The following is a 20,140-nucleotide window of genomic DNA, read 5'->3' as shown; positions in this document are numbered from 1 at the left end:
TATATAAAGTGCCCTCCACACGTCTATTGCGAATATGGTACTGAGGTTCTCCTAGCTAATCTATGAGAGTTACCTGTCGTGTAAGCCGTTCCGTAGAGACTATAAAGCATAAGCAACATGTTAGACAAAAACTCGAACTTCTGAATTAAAGCATGCCAATTGATTGAAGAGAAAATCGTTTTCGCTTGAGAAGCTTAGTTTGATAATCTGTTACGGTAGCACTAGGCAAATGAGAGAGCGAGAGAGATTAGTAAAATACAGACAGAGAGAGAGAGGAAGAGAGAAAGAGAGAATACAAGAAGACAGAGTGAGATAAAAAAATGAGAGAAGGAAGAAAGTGAGGAATAGAGCAAGAAAGATGGAGGGAGAGGAAACAAGAGAAATGGTGAGAAGATACAAATACAGCAAGAATGAAGAGAGAAACAGGGGGATAGAGTTAGGAAGAGAGAGAGAGAGAGAGAGAGAGAGAGAAAGGTAATTGAAAAGACAGAAAGAAAGGGAGATAAAGAGTGAGAAAAGAGCAAGAAGGAAAGAGAGGCAGAGTGAGAGAAAATAGAAAATGAGATAGGGAAGAAAGAGGAATTGTGCAAGAAAGATGGAGAGAGAATAGAGAAAGGAAGAGGGAAGGAAAAAAGAAAGAGGGAGAAGAAATACAAATACAACAAGAAAGGAGAGGGATAGAGGAAGAAAGAGGGAGAGAAAGAGAATATATAAATACACAGAGAGAGGGGAAGAGATGAAAATAGGAAATAGGATAGGAAGCTCTCTCTTTGTCTCTCTATCTCTCTCTCTTCATTCCTTCGTTGTTGCTCTTTCTCTTTTATTTCTCTTTCTTCCCTCTCTCTAGCTCTCTCGGGTATAAACGACAGAGACGGCTGGCTGACTTTACATCTATCTATATAGTTTGACAAATGTGGTCGACAGAACAGATTCTGTACAACGGTAGAAGTAAAAAAAAAAAACAGACGAAAGTTTCGTACATACCTAGGTAATCATAGTCGCGAATCAGTGACAAATCAGCCCCGAATCAACTTACAGACTTGCAAATAAACACTTATTAAGAAATTAAAGAGGTGGAAACGAATTGACCTGGTTAACCATGAGTGGGAGATAGGGAGAGAGAATACCGTATACAACCATAATACTCTATTTGAAATTTTTGGGTCAGCAGGGCCCAGCCTGCTTTCCCGTTAAACCCGCCACTGCATTCTTCGGTGTCAGCATCCAGGAAACATTGTTCCACACCGATTGAAATTGCGTGATACTCTTATGTACCTAGTTTTCTGACTTGATCGTGGGTTGTACAATGGAAGAATGGCTCATCCATCGTTTAGATACTACATGGAAGCTTTTCATGGTTGTGGGTTTTACGCTGTAAAGCACCAAAGGAGCATGTTTTTCCCGGTCTCTTTGTGCAATATTGTTCCTGTTTAAGGTTTTCTGCAAACTGCTCATTTCCTCGAGGCAATCTTTCGGATGGTGTTTTCGGGATGAGAGGAGGGCGTGGCTACAAAAACAACAGAGTGTCAGGCGGCGTCACTACGGACTGCAATTCATCTCATTAACAGCATCGGAGCTTTGAACTCTTAGGGTGGCAGTTAGCGTGAAACGAGATCTTTTCCACCCGAGAGAGTAGAAAGAAAGCCATAGACGAGAGAGCGTTGCCAGCTGCATTCAAATTATTGGTGAAAGGTGAATTTTAGGTTTGGTTAATTGATTCGTTTTATGAACCTCGCGTGCAGGTATTTGTATTTTTGTTATTTTTACGTCGCGTTTCTTCCAGTTTTGACAAATCGTGACGATGAGGATGAGTGATGGTTAGACGTAGAACTCATAGTCTCGTCTCGGACTGGCCTTGGGTTTCGAAAAATTCAGTACAAAAAATTTGGTTTTGCCCTTATTTTGCATGTATATTGTGCCTCTTTAGGCTAATCGCAACGATGAGGATACATGAAGATTAGCTGCAATTGCTCAAGGTGCATTCAACACTGGGTAATTTGCTTCTAACGGGATTAAAACCCTGGATCCTTTCATTACAAGGCGATAGTGTTTACGAGTACACTATCGAGGAAACTGCATAAGCACCAGCATACCTTAAAACCAGGGGTGAGTTGCCAAAATGGTGTGGGGGACAAAGACAGTTTATTTCACTTTGAATATAAGGTTTAGCATAGGCAAAATTGGGGGCAACTGCCTACCTCGCCCTCCTAATCGCCGCCACTGCTTAAGACTATTACGATGCTTATATTACTGGGCATATGACCGTAAACGTCATGGAAATGGTTCAGATTGATTGATTGAATGGAAAATTGTGGGTGCGTCAGCACTAAGGCTATTTTGTACCCGTCACATTTCACGGGGCCCAACCCCTTACCTTAACGAAAATAAGCACGAATCTGAGGACTAAAATATTCTTACCTGGGTTAGAAGCTGAAGCTGTAAAGGGGCACTCAGCACATAGAAGGACAAAACAAAGGACACCACACACACAGCCCTATAGATGATTATACTGGCAGTAAGTCCAGACGCCAGAGCCTCGTTAGTCTGCAAGAATGCAGTTCAGGGTGCGTTCTGAAAAGGTCACCCTTTGCACTCCAGAATTATCGAAAAATATTTCAATAAAATAAATTGCAATAATTACAATTATTTTCAAATGAATATTGAAATACAAGCTGAAATTAATTAAAGTGGGATAGTGCTAATTTAGTACTGGTATATACAGGGTGCCCCGCATAAAACCGGTACACATCATATGTATCGTTTACAGGCGTACCAGTCTTAGGTACGAGTCCCTATACATTTTATGTGTAAATAATGGAAATTCTGAAACTGTAAGTTATGTTTAGAAAAAATTGTATCGTGTAAATAATACACTAGTGTCCAAAATTAAAGCAACAAACAGAAATCCTTTCCACGTGTGATTTTTTTTTTTTTGTTGATAAATTTGCTAAGTTTAACCTGTTGATATCGTGATTTTTTTGTTCATAAATCCTGGCAGGGGTGCCCACAGGTGGGTTTTATAGCGCAGGTTGCGCCATCGAGATTTTTTTTTGGGGGGGGGGGATTTTTCCCTTCAACATTTATATCTTTTCCAAAATATATGTAAAAATTTTGCACCTTAAATGCACCATATTTAATCCATTAGATGAAGAAATGAAAGTGTTTATGGCATTATCGAAAGCGGGGGGGGGGGAGGGGGGTATCGAACTCCTATATATTAGACCTTAATTGACACGTGGTTTCTGAGGGGGATTCTGAATTAAACTTTGGGGGGGGGGGGACAGAATCCAACTCTAGATCTTAGATTACGGCGAGTACTTTAGTTAGAGGGGGATTGAGCATTAAGTTGTTGGGGATATCAAATTCTTGTGTATTGCTATTGTCTTAGACTGTTGCGGAAATTCTGGTGTGGAGACTGAGAATTTACTCTTCAATTTTAACAGTAAGTCTAAATTTGGCATGGAAATTTTGGTGGTAGGATTCAGTATGAAATTTAAAGGGGGAGATAGGAAGCTCTTGATAAAGTGTTAAATCTTAGATTGTCAAGGGATTTCTGTAGTGGAGAGAGAGTTCGAACATTACATTTTGGAGACTGTATTTAGCGATAAGGTATCCACACGTTTTCAACCCTCAATGTGTCAAAGCAAAATCTGGAAAAGGAAAAGATTAAATATCTCTGGATCTTAAGAAAGTATTGACAACCCATTAAATTAATATTCTTCAAACCCTGCAAAGAAATGGATGTAAACATTTTCTTCCTCGCTTAGGCTCGCAATAATTTGTTGGTACGATGTGTGTTTGGCGCTTTAATGAGATGAATATGAAGTTTTTATACTAAAGTTGCATTACAAGACAAGCGATACTCTCGATTCATTGATTTGGTTTTTTAAGTCCACTTTATGCACTCTAAGGCTAATCGGGACTGAACCTACAGTTCAAAGTGGGATCCACGCGATATTCTCGATTATGATGAACGATTTTAGGGGTGGTCTTGAGTGATGGCACCCCTGTTTAGGGAGGAGGGGCAGATCAATTATAATGTTCAGTAAAGCTAAAGAAAAGTTACTTTCGGTAGACACGCTGTCGTAATTAAATATTTTGTGGGGATTACGATATGGTTTAAGGGCGCGAATGATATGATTTGGGGGAAACGCATGACTTGATTTTGTGGGGAATGCGCCATTGGCCTTGGGGGGGATGGGCACCCCTGAATCCTGGCACAATAAGATTACTTTATTTTCTATCTTAAACCAGTTGTCTATGACATCATAAATATTACTAGCACCTGATCGTATTATGTGGTCAAATGGACAAACGGGAAAGAATTTCCGTTTGTTGCTTTAATTTTGGACATTAGTATAGTTTGGAACTTTCAATAAATATACCTTCAATAGTACACTTTGTCGTTGCTGTTATTGAAATTGACATCTATCAGAAGCATTTGCATCACACCCTCTCATCTCTGCAGTTTTTCCAATTCGAACAGTGTAGAAAAACCATGTATAACAACAAATATCAACACAAAATGACAAGTTATATGTAAAACGACAGTTATGTATTTTTAAAACATCCACGTTCAGGTCAGCTGGAGGGGAAAACTAAGTTCGATACTGCGCTTTGCTCATGGCGTGCCAGAATATACGTATATAATGGATGAAGCAACTGTTTGTATAGTGCAAACTCTCAGAAGACGTGTATGGAAGGCACGTGTACACTTCACAGCAAATATTTACAATTGAAGGGTTAAAAATAAGAAATACTGACACTATTTGATGGTATTGGCGTTTTTGTTTTACTACAGATGTAAGAACAACAATGACACCTACACTGCGGAATATACCTACATGTTACAGGGAAAATAAAACGTGTCTCTTAAGACCAGTTCACACGGGACGAACAAATCCCATGACGAAAATTCTACGTGGAAGTCCCCAAACGAAGTTACCGAATTCTGATTTCTATCAATACCCTTGAGAGAGACGGATGTTGTGATGGCAATGACCTCAAAATTATAAAAACACGAACTGTTACTAATATAGAAAAAAGGATATTGACTTCACGGCGTAATTGTAATGGTGGGGAATACTTACTTGTGTAAATACTGGGCTACTTACATTAGCACTGGGTGAAGTCCAGAGGTATCCATGCAGGGTCGAGACGAGATCTTTTCTAGACTTGTAGAGACAGATTCTCACTCTAGTTCGTTACACTGGCATGGTATTTTTTTTTTAAAAAAAATGCTAGATCAATGTGGCTTTTCCAGGCATACAAAAGCACATACCTAGCTGTTATTTTTAAGATATAAGATAAATCATATTTTCTTTATCCATTAGTGGTAATTATGGAACCACGCAGCACAGGGATTTTCAAACTTCGGAGGGGCAGAATCGACAAGTTTTCCATTCCATAAAAATAGCACCCAGAACTATATTACTATACTTACATTTGCGCAATAAAAAAATATACGCTTCAATACTTTGTTCCTAATGTCAAAGGAGGTTTAAAAAATGTATCCTTAACTCTTAAATTTAGTAACCTGAATATTTTTGGGGACAAGTGGCCTCTTGCCCCCGCTAAGTTACGCCTATGCAACAAAAGCTTACATGTTCAGGATAAAATTCCATTTTTCTAAGATTCTTAGCGTCCAAACTCCTGCGAATCGTTCAATTAGTTACTGACCCTGCACACAAAATATTTGCTCTATCCGCTCTCAACGTTTGTGCGGTCCTACGCTGCAAGCCTATATTGTCGTGGGGTAATGTGAAAAAACTAATCCATATCCTATCACGTGCTATATCGAATCGTGAGGAAATTTATTTGCCAAGAAATCCCTGTACGTTCATATTTCCTCCCTTCGTAGACTGATGTACTGATGAGTCTCCCTTACCGCACAACGCTATGACAACATTGCGTTCTGACGTCACGGGGGAATGATTTATTTGTTAGGCTAAAGAGAATTGAAAGGTCTTCATTTAACCTAACCTACGTTGTTATGTTTGGTTCCCTTAGCATAAATCCACTGCAAATGTATTATTTATGCTAAAATAACTAAACCTAACTACACGGCGTACGGTTTTTGAACAGATATCTGGCGGCGCCACGCAGAGCCTGTCCGTGGTAACCAGCCTATGGCAGGAGTGCGACGTTGTACTGCTAGGAAAGTGCGACGCGCAAGTTAAGCACCGTGTTCTGTATTTTTCTTGCGTGCATGAAGTTTTCATAAAACTCGCCACTTTAAGATTCATCATAAAATGTGTCAAGACATGTTGAACCTGACTGTCCAAGTTCCACAAAATTCCGTTGCCTTCAGCCGGAGTTATCGTTTCTTGAAGAAACACTGTGAATGAACACGTCTCAACACACGCAGACAATTACTTTTTCATTTTTCCTACCCTCCGTTCTTTCCCCGTTGCCACCTTGTTGACACAGATGAGATTTTGTATCTTTGGAAAGCAATGGGTGTTACATTCGTCTCAATATACACAATGACTCTTCATTGGCTGAACTCATGTTCCTTCTAAAAGCGTACACGGTATAGCCTAACCTAACAACTTATGCATTTAGCCTAACAATAAAATCATTCCCTCGTAACGTCAGAATCCAAGGTTGTCCTAGCATTGTGCGATAAAAGAAACCCATGTACTGATCCGCCACTATATTTTGTAGGGGGTATGTCTCATCGCACACAAGTCAAACACCTTCTAGGTCAAGCTTTATCTTCTGACGCAAGCGCGGAATGCTTTCGTGGTTGGGTTAGGCTCCTTAGATTTCCTACATTTAGATTAACAACGAAAGAATTTAACCTTAGAAACGAGTCGCAACTCCCCAAGCCTCCTCAGCCACTGACGTTATCTCAAAGCAGCGCCTATCGCTATCCTTCTTGCTCGGGCACAACACTGTTTTTTAAGCTCGCTAACTGGACACACGCGACCAGCTGACCATGTTACGACACACCGTTGCACCGTCGCAGTCCACACGTGCATATCAGAGCGCTCTTTGACAAATACGGCGGATTTACCAGTTCTGGCATTTTGGGCGGATGGATGGGGCAGGAACAGAGTCATCTGCATATCTGCAAAATTTTGCCAAACGACTTGAATTCAATTTACCTCAACAAAGATCACCGATTTCTGGATTTTCCATAGCTCCGAGTCCGCAAGTGAGATGGTGTAGCTTGGTACTTGTTGACGGACTGAATGTTTGTGATTTCTGAAGAAATTCAAATTGCAGAATGTGATATGACTTGTGTTATAATGTAAGTATCGGCGTGAGATTAATGTGCACCTCTAACACAAGCGTGTGGAAGCAAAACACACTGAAGCCATCAAGTTAATGATCACTTCGCTTTGTGAGAGAGAACCTTGCTCGGTGAGCATCGCTTGGATACCCACAATAAAGTGTTACCATTTAACGTCGTCTTGTGTGCGAAAATCACGCGCTTAGCTTTTCGTATTTACTTCTGTGACTGGTTCCGATATGATTGCAAGCTCTTGAAGTGTCAACCGTGGTAGCTTTTCGCTCGCAGTTTTCAAGCTGAAACGAATGCGTTGCAATTAAAAGTAATCCCTCCCTCGCACCGTCCGCCCTCGCCCCTTTTCTATTCACTTTGGTGCAAAAACACTAACATGCGAGATTCGTACATGCGTGTCACGTGAATATTTCACGCCTCCAACTTCCCTCTTAAAGATAACGACGTGAATTTCGCTTCATGTGCATTTTGTCTTGGCCCTGAAGAAGGCGATTAATTCCGTGCTCTCATTAACTGCATGTTTCTTCTGCACCTCATGATCTCCGCAGTTTCAAATGTGGCTGGGCTGTTCCTAGCAGAGTGTCGTTTGAGTACAGGCTTCACTGTTCGACACTAGTGTCACTGCTACAAATATGGGCCTCACTGAACGCACTTGAGTCAAACACCTTCTCGGTCAAGCGTCGTTACAACTCTCACACTCTTTGCGACACCTGCAGTTAATCCGGACGGACGGACAGGCAGGCAAGCACAGACGGACATGTTCTCCTGCTTTGCAGATTATTGCCCTAATATCAATGCGCATAGCACATAAATAAAAGAAGGGGGGTATTGAAGAAGCAAAATGGAAGAAAAGCGCACCACACGCGAAACTTGCCTATTCACGGCCCTTCGTTCGGCGTAAGGCATTCACATCACGCTTGTTCATGCATGCGCACACAGACACAGACAGATCTGCTACACCGCAGGTTCCCTAGGTTGCCAGATTTGACCCACCTCTGCGACTACGAGTTTATAAGACTTCATCGGCTTAAAAAAACACATATATTGTGGTTATAATTTAACTTGCTGTTGGACGGACGCATGTATATCTGCCCTGTTACCAGGATCTCCCAGTGAAGGTAGCAAGAATGTCTCTAAAAATACTTGGAAAACTGTATTTACAATAAGTAAATAGCTCTGAGAGAGAAATTTGGTGGTGTTTTGTAAGGAAAATTCGAGTTGTTAGTAGATAAAAAAAATCAAACCAAATCATCGGTTTCATCAGCCATCCCTAGGTGGTCGAACGCTTCGTCATCGAAGGTCTTAGATTCGAGTCCTGGTCTGGCCTGGTTGAATTATCATCATTATCCAAAAGTGGAAGAAAAGCGGGGCCCCCAACATGATATAGTGACAACGCTTTCGCCTGTAATCAAGGAGTCTCAGATTCCATCTCCGTTCGAGGCACATTGCACAGTGAATCGAGTTGGTGTTTTAAGTCCACTTTATGCACAGTAAGGCTAATCTGGACTGGGCCTACTGTTTAAAGTGGGATCCGAACCACTGTGCCATGTGCCTCCACCGGGTATCGAACCCGGGACCCCTTGATTACAAGGCGACGACGGTACCACTGCGCCATCTGGGGGGGGGGGGAGCAATCCAACTTTAAACTGTGGGTTCATTCCCGATTAGCCTATCATAACTTAAAGTGAACTTAAAATACACTTTCAGACGTACTACGTGCATCATATATGATTGTCGCGGTCAAGACATGAGATAGAAAGAAACGTAAAATAGCATAAATAGAAGAGAGAGAGAATGAGATAAAATGAAAGAGGTAGAAGAGAGCGAAGGGAGAGAGAGAGAGAGAGAGAGAGAGAGAGAGAGAGAGAAATACAGAGCTCTCTCTCTCTCGGCTAGTACCAGTACCGGGAGCAAGCTACCGACAACTCCTCTGCGCAAGAAGTCACTCGAGAGAGCTTGACCAATGAACGCTTGAGAGGGGAAGTGGGTGCATGGAAGGGAAAACTCGGCTGCATCTACAGCCTTCTCCCCTTCTCTACCGTTTTACGCGTCCTTACTCCAAAGATTCCCGAGACAAGAGTGTAGATGGCCTTGTATTCCAGCTAACACATGGATCGAGCTGTCCCAAATCAAGACTTTAATTCGTGCAATTTGTAAGTTCGCACGTAACGTTTCCTGATACGAACAAATATTTTCACGTTAATTTTCGAAGAAAGAGGGGAGCTAGGATCAGGTCGTTAAGACCAGAAGAATGCATATTCCTATCCAACATGTTTAAACAATGTTTAAATCTAATTCCAAGCTGCATATTTTACAGCGGCGGCTGTTCTCCCTAACAAGCCAGAGCGAGAGGGAAGTTGGTTTTTGTTAGCCACTCTCCCGCTTTCCTTGGTCGCCAACCGATCCCATTATGCTCGTCTCGCCGGAATTTAATCCTCTTTTCGTCTGATTCTTTGGTCCTCGTCCTTTTTCACGTCTTCTTCTCGAGTGGATTTGCCTTCGCCCCGATTCAGACGGCGTCATTCATTTTCAAACGCATTTATCGTACACGTGGATACGGAGAGAAATCAAATCGAGTTAACAGAGATCCAAGAAACCCCCGCGGAAATTTCCACAAGGCTCCTTCTGTTGCCCATTACTTGTCTTGTTCTCGACGATATTTTAACCGTGTGAATTCTCAGGATCTGCCTGCGTACACTGACACACAGTTAAAACATCACAAATTATTGACCCATTTCGTGACACTATAATCTGAGTTGGAAATGTTCCAGGGATCGTGAAATTCCTGTCGATTGCACACTGTGAGTGTGCATTTGGAAGAGACCTAGTACTATGCTGCCATCTTGCGGGAAAAAGCGTACGTCAGTGTCGAAGGAAACGGCTGTCTTACCAACCGAACGTTGGTGTGTCCTGGAATACGCACGAAGTAACAGTGCTGTGGCGGTTCAAGGAGCGCTCAGGCGGAAATAAAAAATCATGTGGTGGTATGAACAATTTCGTAACAGAGGATGCATCTGTCATCAAGGAGAAAAAAGTATGCACGGGGATTGATCGTGCAGTGGCCGCAAACATCTTCTGCACAGGCCACCCCGGTCACCGGACCTCATAGTGTGCTATTTGTTCCGAAGGAGCATCAACACTGCTATCGGAAACGTCACACAAGACATGCTTCAGAAAGTTTGGCGAGAATGGGACCGCCGTCTGGACATCTGTCGTGCAACACACATAAATGCATAAGACCTGTGAAAATGGTGCTAATTATTGGTGAAAATATAGTCTTACAAAATCGACCAATAATTTTTGAACACTCGTATTATTATTATTATTATTATTATACTGATCGCAGGCTCACCTGGCGGCTGACCTACACAACTAAGTCCCTCCCCCAATTGTCTTCGGGGGGGATGCACCTCGATGAGTGTCAACAATCTCAACTGCGAAGTACAAAGGGGGTAGCAACGTTGCCAAGCGTACTTCTCTTCTTGTTGTGTGTGTTGTTTAATTTCCAATACTTACGTTGTTAGTTTATATTAATAGACACACGTACAGGGCAGCACCGACATCGCAGTGTTAACGCTGTCGTCTTGAAATTAAGGGTTAGCGCATTCGATACCCGGTGGAAGTACATTTTACAGTAATTCGGATCCCACTTTAAACTGTACGCCAAGTCCAGATTAGCACATTCGAGCACAAAGGTAGCTAAAGCATTGCAATATTCACAAGACGGTGCAACGGATTTCCGTTCTTGAATCGAAATACTATAATGGGACACCTACAGGTTCATTCTGTTAAGATTATTGAAAATAATTACAGAAAAATGTAGCGTTATAAAAAAGGATATTGCAACAGAAGCGTTGTGAAGCAGCACTGCTGGCCTTCGTGTACTGGAATCCACGCGCATTAAATTATATATACATATGCACATACACATACTGTTCAAAGGGCAAAACCGTGAAGCATGGACAGCTTGCAGAATTCCAAGTGAGTAAATCAAGTTCAAGGTCAATGAGTGTTCCTGTGACAGAGCGGTGACAGCCACTAGCCAACCTCATAATTCATCCCTTCCCATTTGCCCACCGTGTCATAGCGCAGTTTGTCATGTACAGCCCTAATGAATTCGCGGTGTTTGAGTCTCGAAATCTCTTATTGGAAGGCGCGAAACAGAATGATAAACAATAATTGACACCTCTTTTGTACTCTCTCATGACCAGAAATATAATTCGTGCCAGGAAAATCAGTGGAAATAGACACAAAATAGGCAAAGTGCAGCATTTTGTCGAAGCATTTGCTAAAATTGAGCATATGGTCATATTAAAGTACATGTCAACATTTCCGTGCATTTGTCCAAGTTTTGAAGTTGAACACGTTTGCATAATAGGCTAAAGGATGAGCAGAGCGTAATATGCAAGTACAGTCACGGGCATAAGTGGACTGCAGTACAGATATGAAACAGTACTGAAAATTAACCTTGAATCTGAATCAAGATCCTGACATCTAGGCAACCCATAAACTCTAAACAATTTGCGTATTGCATAGCGTACTAGGATTCACTTTAATATAGATGAAAAATATCGACTTTGTTGTTTCGTTTCTGTATTTATTGTGGATGGAATAATGGTAGTATGAGCCAGTGTTGGGAAAGGGGGGCAAAGAGAGCATAGAACATGTCTACCTTTTTAATGAGTAACTGTAAATAATTTCGTTTTATGAGTAACGAAATTAAGAGTTACTTTTATGCTTTCTCATGGAAGAAAATTGACTTCTCTCATCTTAAAGACAATTGTGGCCGTACAGGATAGCTCTCCCCCCCCCCCCTTGGGCCGCTTGGTTGAAGCCGAACTATAGGCGGATGGGTGCCAAGCCGTCCAAGGTTCGATGCCCGGCCGTACACATAAACATATTGAAAATATTATTGAAATGATGGAAATGGAGGGTATTATATGTGAAATTATATAGGAATTCTGATTGTTGAACTGTAATTATTTACATTAAAGTTCGCTACATGTGTCTGCCTATTGTTAGAATGGCAAGTCCACCACTTAATTTTCATTTCCGTCACACTTACTCCGATGTGCTGGTGCTGTCCACCAATGCATCCATTATCGGCCGTTGGGGAACGTGATTGGCCCAAGTGTCCGTGGTATCGGCCACTGCGGTATGGTACTCGGATCATCTCCCACTGGACCCGTGACACAATCTGCTGCATCCTGAGGTGTCAATCGCACTATCCTCCGGTGACAACTCCCACACAAGAATTTTTTGGGTTTTATGAAATTTTCAAGTGTGTGTGTGGTTTTTTTGTTTTTTTTTTGCTTTTTTTAATCAAGGGGTCCCGGGTTCGATACCCGGTGGAGGCACATAGTGGTTCGGATTCCACTTTAAATTATAGGTCCAGTCCCGATTAGCCTTACTGTGCATAAAGTGGACTTAAAACACCAAATCAATCAAATATTTCCGATTCTACAATACAAAATTGGGGTTTCCATTTAAAATTTCACAGTTGCCCCCCGCCCCATCCCCAGGGGGCGGGGGTGGGGAATCAAGTGTGATATAATTGAATAGCTTTCTTTCACTTATTAAACAGGTATTTTTTCGTTTTCCGATTCCATGTGTATTTCTCACATGTGACCGTACCGGAAATTTTGGACCACCCGGTATATACTTTTATATGTAAAAAGATGTAGATATGTTGAAAATGGAAAATTTTGAGACGTTGGGAGGGCTAGGGGTTTCAGAAGAGAAAGTGCGCAAAATTACCGCTCCCCCTTTGTGGGCTCTCAAAAGTTGCAAGGTAAATAATGACCTTTGCTTGGCTTCGCTGTGAAACTGACATGGACTCGCTGTGTTCGAATAAATAATGTAAAAGAAAATGATATATAAAGTACGGGTACACAATGATCTGCTCATCCATACTGATTGAAATTACGGTGATGTCAGCAGTCAAACTGGCAACCAATCATCCCCCACCTCTTCCAATTAAGGGTCATGGAAATATAGAAGAATTTATGTCTTCGGTGTGGCCACATGTTTGTGGTACCACAGATCATTGCAGAAAATGTTTGGAAAATTCTATGCAAAATCAAACGTTTATTTTTTAAGTTCTTCAGTTTAATGTGGGCTCGGAACCAGTGTGTGCCTCCACCGGGTATCGAACCCGGGACCCCTTAATCACAAGGCATTGAAGTTACCACTACTCCATCGGGGAGGCAAGTGTAAGGATGAGTCTGTGGCCTTCAATAAACAAGGCCTTTGAGTTGCTCCTGGAGTGACTTAAGGAAATCTCGTAAAAATCTCGATCAAAATGACCGGCCACGGGATTTGAACAACCTCCTCTCAAATGTAAATCTTCCACTTTACTCACTCCCCAAATTTATTCGATAGTTTCACAAGAGGCGTTATGGATCAATCAATCAATATCAAGATGATTAGTGAGAGACTTTCTTGGATGAAGGAATACGAACTGATTGTGGATTTAGGAAAGGCATTAGATTACGTGCGTTGCGAAACATTAATTAATAAAAAGGACATATGTAAGATCAGGTAATGACAGCCCCAACACTGCCTCAAAAATTTATTCAACGCCCTCTTAAATTTTTTTACAAAGGCCCAGTTTATCGTCATTTTTGGCTCTAAATTTATACTTACACCCAATCAAAAATTCTGGATAAGCCTCCGATATTAGGGAAAGATTGTACTGCAACACACCACCCTTACCGGGCAGACAAAACCCCAAATAAGCAACTAAATTGGCTCGTTAGTCCTGGGTTCGCATTCCATTCCTCACAAGAGCCCTCGGAACAAGAGAATAGATCCACAGGCAAGAATTTACTGAATTTACAATGCGGGGTAATGGACATTTCCACTTTGACATGAAAAACGTTTTAAATCCATTCATTTTACAGATAATGACACAAACATGAGATGTGCAAAATATCTCGGCGATATTTGTTTCGGTTCTCGAGAAACACGCCTTCAAACACCGCTGAAATTCACCTCCTACGTCACGGATTTGAAAACGTCCTCTCCACAGACAGGAGGTCCTCTGACGTCATCACTTAGAAATGCTTGGAGGCGGGGCTTCTGCTCGTCCCGACAACTTAGCATGAACCGCGGAAGCGACAGAAAATTCACTTGCTACTGTGTAAAACGAGTATCTTACAACTTCCAGTGCAAAAATCTGTGCTCCATTTCTTGGAGATGAATTATGCCCTAGCAGTATAGTAGCCTAGTATTTACTACAATTCAGCCACTCGGTAGAGGGTTTTCCCATTAGGGTGACAAAGCAAACCTTGTAACAGTCAATGGCTGAACACGTGAACAGCCTTGCTCATTGCGAATACATATGTTAGTTCTGACTGGCAAGAACTTAATATTATAGGAATGCCTTTTCTGGAATTACAGTTATTCTCGTCATAATATTTTCTTCACAAATTTTAAGATAATACTTTTAGAACACACTGGTTTACACGCCAATTTCTGCAATATAAGAGGTGATACGGTATAAAAAGGTACGGTGAGTTTTTCAATTTCCTGCAGTAAATGACAGTTTTCTTCAGTTAATATATATATTGCAAATTTTTGTATTTAGCCTACTTTTACGTCGCTTTTTCGTTCACTTTGTTTAACCGTAACGATGAGAACGCATGGTTAATTTATTATAAATTATTTATTAATTATCATCTCTAACATCACATTTCTTCCCACTTTTGGCTAATCGCTACAATGAAGATGAAGAACTACAAGCCGTATTCGAAGTCGGGGTGCAGGAGTAACCCCCCCCCCCCCCACACACACACACACTACCACCAACTGAGTATCACCCAACCTACCATGATAAGAGACGAACTTTTTCTTCTGTCCCATCTCATTTCGAAAACATCCACTTGTCCCACCTCCTTTTATGAGACGAAACGGAACATGCCTCGTCTCGTGAGCAACACTAACATTAACAATAGAAGCACCCCCCTAGCTGTCCCCAAAGTCTCGAGCAAACATCCTCCCATGTAACAATTTCCAGTTCAATGAAATGTCACTCACAAGGAAACAGTCATGCCCAGGTCGACAGTCAAACCTGAACATGCGACTTCCTCAGATAAATCATGAATTTTGTGTATAATCATTACAACGCCAGTTCATTCCTGGTAATTCTGAATCTGCAGTTTGGTTTGCATATATAAGCAGGATAATATTTAGTTTTCGAGGGCTGTACCGTCGAAACGAGGAGTCAAAGAAAATAATAAGAGAGATTTTTTTGTATTTATAATGATAAGCCTTTGCATACGTTGTTAATTCTATATTTTTCTAGACTTGAGACGAGAACGAGAATTGCCCTCCCAAACCGAGACGGATGTTTATAAATTGAGACGAGACTGTCAATGAGACATTTACAAATAAACACGAGACAGACATTTACAACTCTGAACGAGAACGATACCAAGGCTGCCATGTCCCGTCTCGATAGGATCCTTAGTGGTGAAGTTGTGAACCAACCAATTAATGCGTTCGGGGTAACGAGATGAGGCGACTTTTTTCGCAGTACAAAATTCAAAATAATTATATCGTACTATTTCAGTATGGGATATTGTTATACACATGGGCGTTTATATAGTTCACGGGGGGAAGGGATGGATCAACTTTTGGTATGATTAGGGTTGCTTTATTTCGTAAGTGAAAATCCAGGACACTGCTGGCCGGAAGCTTGTTGGGGAGCATGGGGGGAGGGAATGTTGGACCCGACGAAGTTGTGTGTTTGTAGTCACGAAGTCATGCTACTTAGTATTGATACTTTTCTGTTCATCTTGTGTCACTACGTTTTTAAGAACCAAGTTTCTTTAATATGATTCGAGGGGGGGGGGGGGGGAGAACTGATTTGACAGTCTCAATGCAGTTTCTTATCGCAGAAATTCCGAAACTATCAGGAAATTGCAGATATTGGTCTGCAGTCCCATCTGGTGTGTGGAATTACGAAATTTCCTTCCCATCCGTATCCCGTCCTATACGTCTCTAATTTAAGAGAATGAAATAAGTCCGAAGGAATTTTTTATGAACAAGCGGAAATAAAAAGGAAACTGGTAATTTTAGTGAACCAAAAAAAGAGGGGGGTTAGACCCGTTGAATAACCCCATGGTTATACACATTATTTCCTTGTAATATTTATACATAAACTAAGTATAGATATGTACTGTGCAACTAATGTAATCTTCTCAGTGTATTTTCTCTTATCTGCACAAACATATTTGATCATAATTTGCGCAACAGAAATGGAACACAAACTGAAATTGCTTTGTGGAAAAGAAAGTTAAATAGGCTTTATAAATAAAGTGAAGAATGTGAAAATTCCTATCTTGCACTACATAGGTTACGGTAAATATAGATAAATATAAGTTTAAAATTTATTTTTGAGTGTCTGGTCAGCAACCAATTTTATAAGCAATATTTTTCGTATGGCGTGAGAACACACACGCAACTGAACCCTTCCATTTACCTTGCACGTGAGCAGCAAGGATATTTCATAGAAGAATGATCATTACAAAGCATAGCTTTCCTTTCTCCTATCGCTCCTCCTTCCAGTATTTAAATCGGTACATATTTGTGAAACTGCTGCACGTGTTCGCTCACCGTGGGCTACCCATCCGGAACTGGACGCTCGAAGCAGACGACAAACGAGCTCTCCCTAAGGAGTGATGTAGTAACATGGCGGCGGCGTGTTTTCAGCGCAACGCTAGCCTCGCAATTTTGGAAGTCTCGTTTCTGCCTTAACTGGACGCAGAGAAACGCGAGAACTTGCAGGGGTCATTTTTCCAGGGTGTAGTTTTTAAAATTGTTGTAAAAAAAATTGAGTGGAAATGTCCATTGCTGAAACCGCAGAAATGGGCTTTATACATGTATTTACGAAACAAACAAGGCTCGGATTCTTCCGTTTAAGTTCCCTAATTTACATTATGTACATTAGTTTCTCTAATGTGAGCCCAACGGTGGAATCGCAGCGTGGAACCTAGCATCGGAGGAACCGGGCGGAACGCAGCTATACTTTGTAAAACCTAGAATCGACGGAACCGCAGCGATGCTTTGTAAAACCTAGAATCGGCGGAACAGCAACGATGATTTGTAAAACCTAGAATCGGTGGAACCGCAGCGATGCTTTGTAAAACCTAGAATCGGCGGAACCGCAGCGATGCTTTGTAAAACCTAGAATCGGCGGAACCGCAGCGATGCTTTGTAAAACCTAGAATCGGTGGAACCGCAGCGATGCTTTGTAAAACCTAGAATCGGCGGAACCGCAGCGATGCTTTGTAAAACCTAGAATCGGCGGAACCGCAGCGATGCTTTGTAAAACCTAGAATCGGCGGAACCGCAGCGATGCTTTGTAAAACCTAGAATCGGCGGAACCGCAGCGATGCTTTGTAAAACCTAGAATCGGCGGAACCGCAGCGATGCTTTGTAAAATCTAGAATCGGCGGAACCGCAGCGATGCTTTCTCGTCGAGTGGGGGAGGGCTGAAAGTTTAAATTCTATTGGCCCTTTTGAACCACGGAAGAGATCCAAGAATACAGAACACTCTACAATTTTAAAATAGCTAACCCTAATTAGGATGTGATTCTGCCCAGATCACACACATTCATTCACACTCAAATATGAACTAATATTACTCTTATATAATTCCGTATAGCTAAGTATAAATAAACACAAAAACAAATCCTGTGCGTAACAGGATGAATTTGGAATTGGGATGACCAATGGACAAAATTTCACGTGACATCTCAGCCAAACAGCATTCTTGAAAATCCACGTTGCTTCGTGTTGTTTCTTACATTGTGGATATACATTCTGGTGAGGTTATCTAAAGCAAGGCTAGGTGTTGGTGTGGCAAAATAGAAAACAAAGAGGCAAAGCGGCAGGTATTACATGAACAAGGCAGGCAGATAACGGACAGTGTTCGTTTATGTAAGGCACGAGTTGCGGGCGTCTGGTGAAACACAAACGTGTTTCGACTTGCGATTAGCGAGGTTGCTAGATGTCAAGGGAGCCACCGTGCGTGAAGCATACGCTACTCGGTCCAATCAAAACGAGACAACCTCTATGATATCCATTGATCCCAGAATTTCCATGTCACCGAATGAGTCAAGTGATTGCAGAAAGGTAGCTTCACCAAAAGTAAACTCAGTGGGGAGGAGAGGTTATAAAATTTGGGACCCTAAGATATCCTTTGTTTGGGCCCTGCCGACATTATTATTATTATTAACAATTTTGTTATCATGGTACTTCACAGCTACTAATTGTGTTCGTTCTATGTATTAATAACACTTGTAAACTTTAAAATATAGACACATCATGATTAAAAACTATTGATTTAAACTTCGTTCTAGTTTATAACTAGACGTCGGATTTTAAGTTTTTAACCTATTTTTTCCTTTACAGGTATGTAAGAAGTAATAAGTTATGTGAGCGTTTCGTTAATAAAAAAAACGCAACAACTGATGAAGTCTTATAGTGCCTAAAAAACCTATTTTGCTTGTTAGAACCTATTTTAGGTTTACGCGCCTAAATCAAGCCTTTTTTTTAGGTTTTTATATATTTTTAAAGGTTTTACAGGATTTTTATGTCACACAGAGGCATTTGCTTTGTTTGGTCATGAAAAAATTCAATGACGAACGTGTTTGAAACGTACTCTTTCTCGATTTCCCTTCCTCCAAGTCCATGGTTATTTTTCAAAGCTCTAAACAAAGCAAAATGTCTGGTGCCACTGTTACCTGTACAACCAAAAGTGGTCTGATCTGTGTGGTCTTGCTCACTTTCGTGTCATTTCGGTGTTTTGTGGCATTCACACCTTGCAAACGAACATTTCTCAGCATTGAAGTTTGCACCACTATGTTTTTTGTTGAAAGATTATTTTCAGCATATAAGATGATCCTCACAGACAAAATTGCGCAGTTCGATTGTGGATAACATGAAAAACTATTTTTGCTTAGCTATACGGCGAAGAATGGATTTTAATAGCAAATTTCCAATGGTAACTTCTGCCATCGCCGTAGGGTTAGGCAACATACACAACGTTATGCAAGATAGTGCGTATTTCAGGATATAGGCGTCCCATTTTCATTGCCGATGACTATACCTAATAAGCATTTTTCAGGAATTTTCAACTATTTTAAGTTGTTTTTTTTAACCTACTTCAAGATTTTTTGAGCCTAACTTAAGATTCTAAGAACCTATTTTAAGATTTTTAGAGCCTATTTTAGGAACCTAAAAGCACACCTTTTAGAACCTAAAAATACGAGGTCTATTTATAAGTGCCACGTATTTCGCCACACAACACTAATACAACACACGCACCAAAGCAAAATAAACCGACGCTACATTACGGTAGCCACACTGACCGCAAATTGAGAAAGATGGATGTTGATTTCAACCGTCAATATCCCTCCACTTGACTTCTAATTTTGGGCATTCAAAATTTTTACATTCCTTTCTTAGTGGAACACATGTTTATATTCGAGCACCCTGAAAATAGGGTTATGATGTAGGAAGTTATTTGAAACGCTATAAACTCCTTTCTCCTACATTCTTTCATGAAATACGCAAGTAAAATGATTTGACATGTCTTATTTTGCTATTATTTATCACAATATTAAGAAATTTTAATTGTCGATGGTCTTTGTCACTTCTGGCCCTTCAGCGTCTCATTTTTGTACGCCCCCTGGACTTGTGGCCCCTATGTTATAGCCTAGGATAGGCTAGTGGAAAATCTCTTCCTCTCTCGCTCACTGCAATAATAGCAACGCCATAATATTTCTACACGCAATGTCTTCTGGGAGAGATATAGTGGCAGATGGGGTCAATAAAATTGTCTTGGAAAACACTACTCTACAACTCTTATTAAGAAATCACTGT

The sequence above is a fragment of the Lepisma saccharinum genome, chromosome 1 (genome assembly GCF_977018435.1).
Source record: "Lepisma saccharinum chromosome 1, izLepSacc3.1, whole genome shotgun sequence".
Classification (NCBI taxonomy): Eukaryota; Metazoa; Arthropoda; class Insecta; order Zygentoma; family Lepismatidae; genus Lepisma; species Lepisma saccharinum.
The sequence above is the reverse complement of the archived record's forward strand: the minus strand, read 5'-3'. Positions refer to the sequence as shown.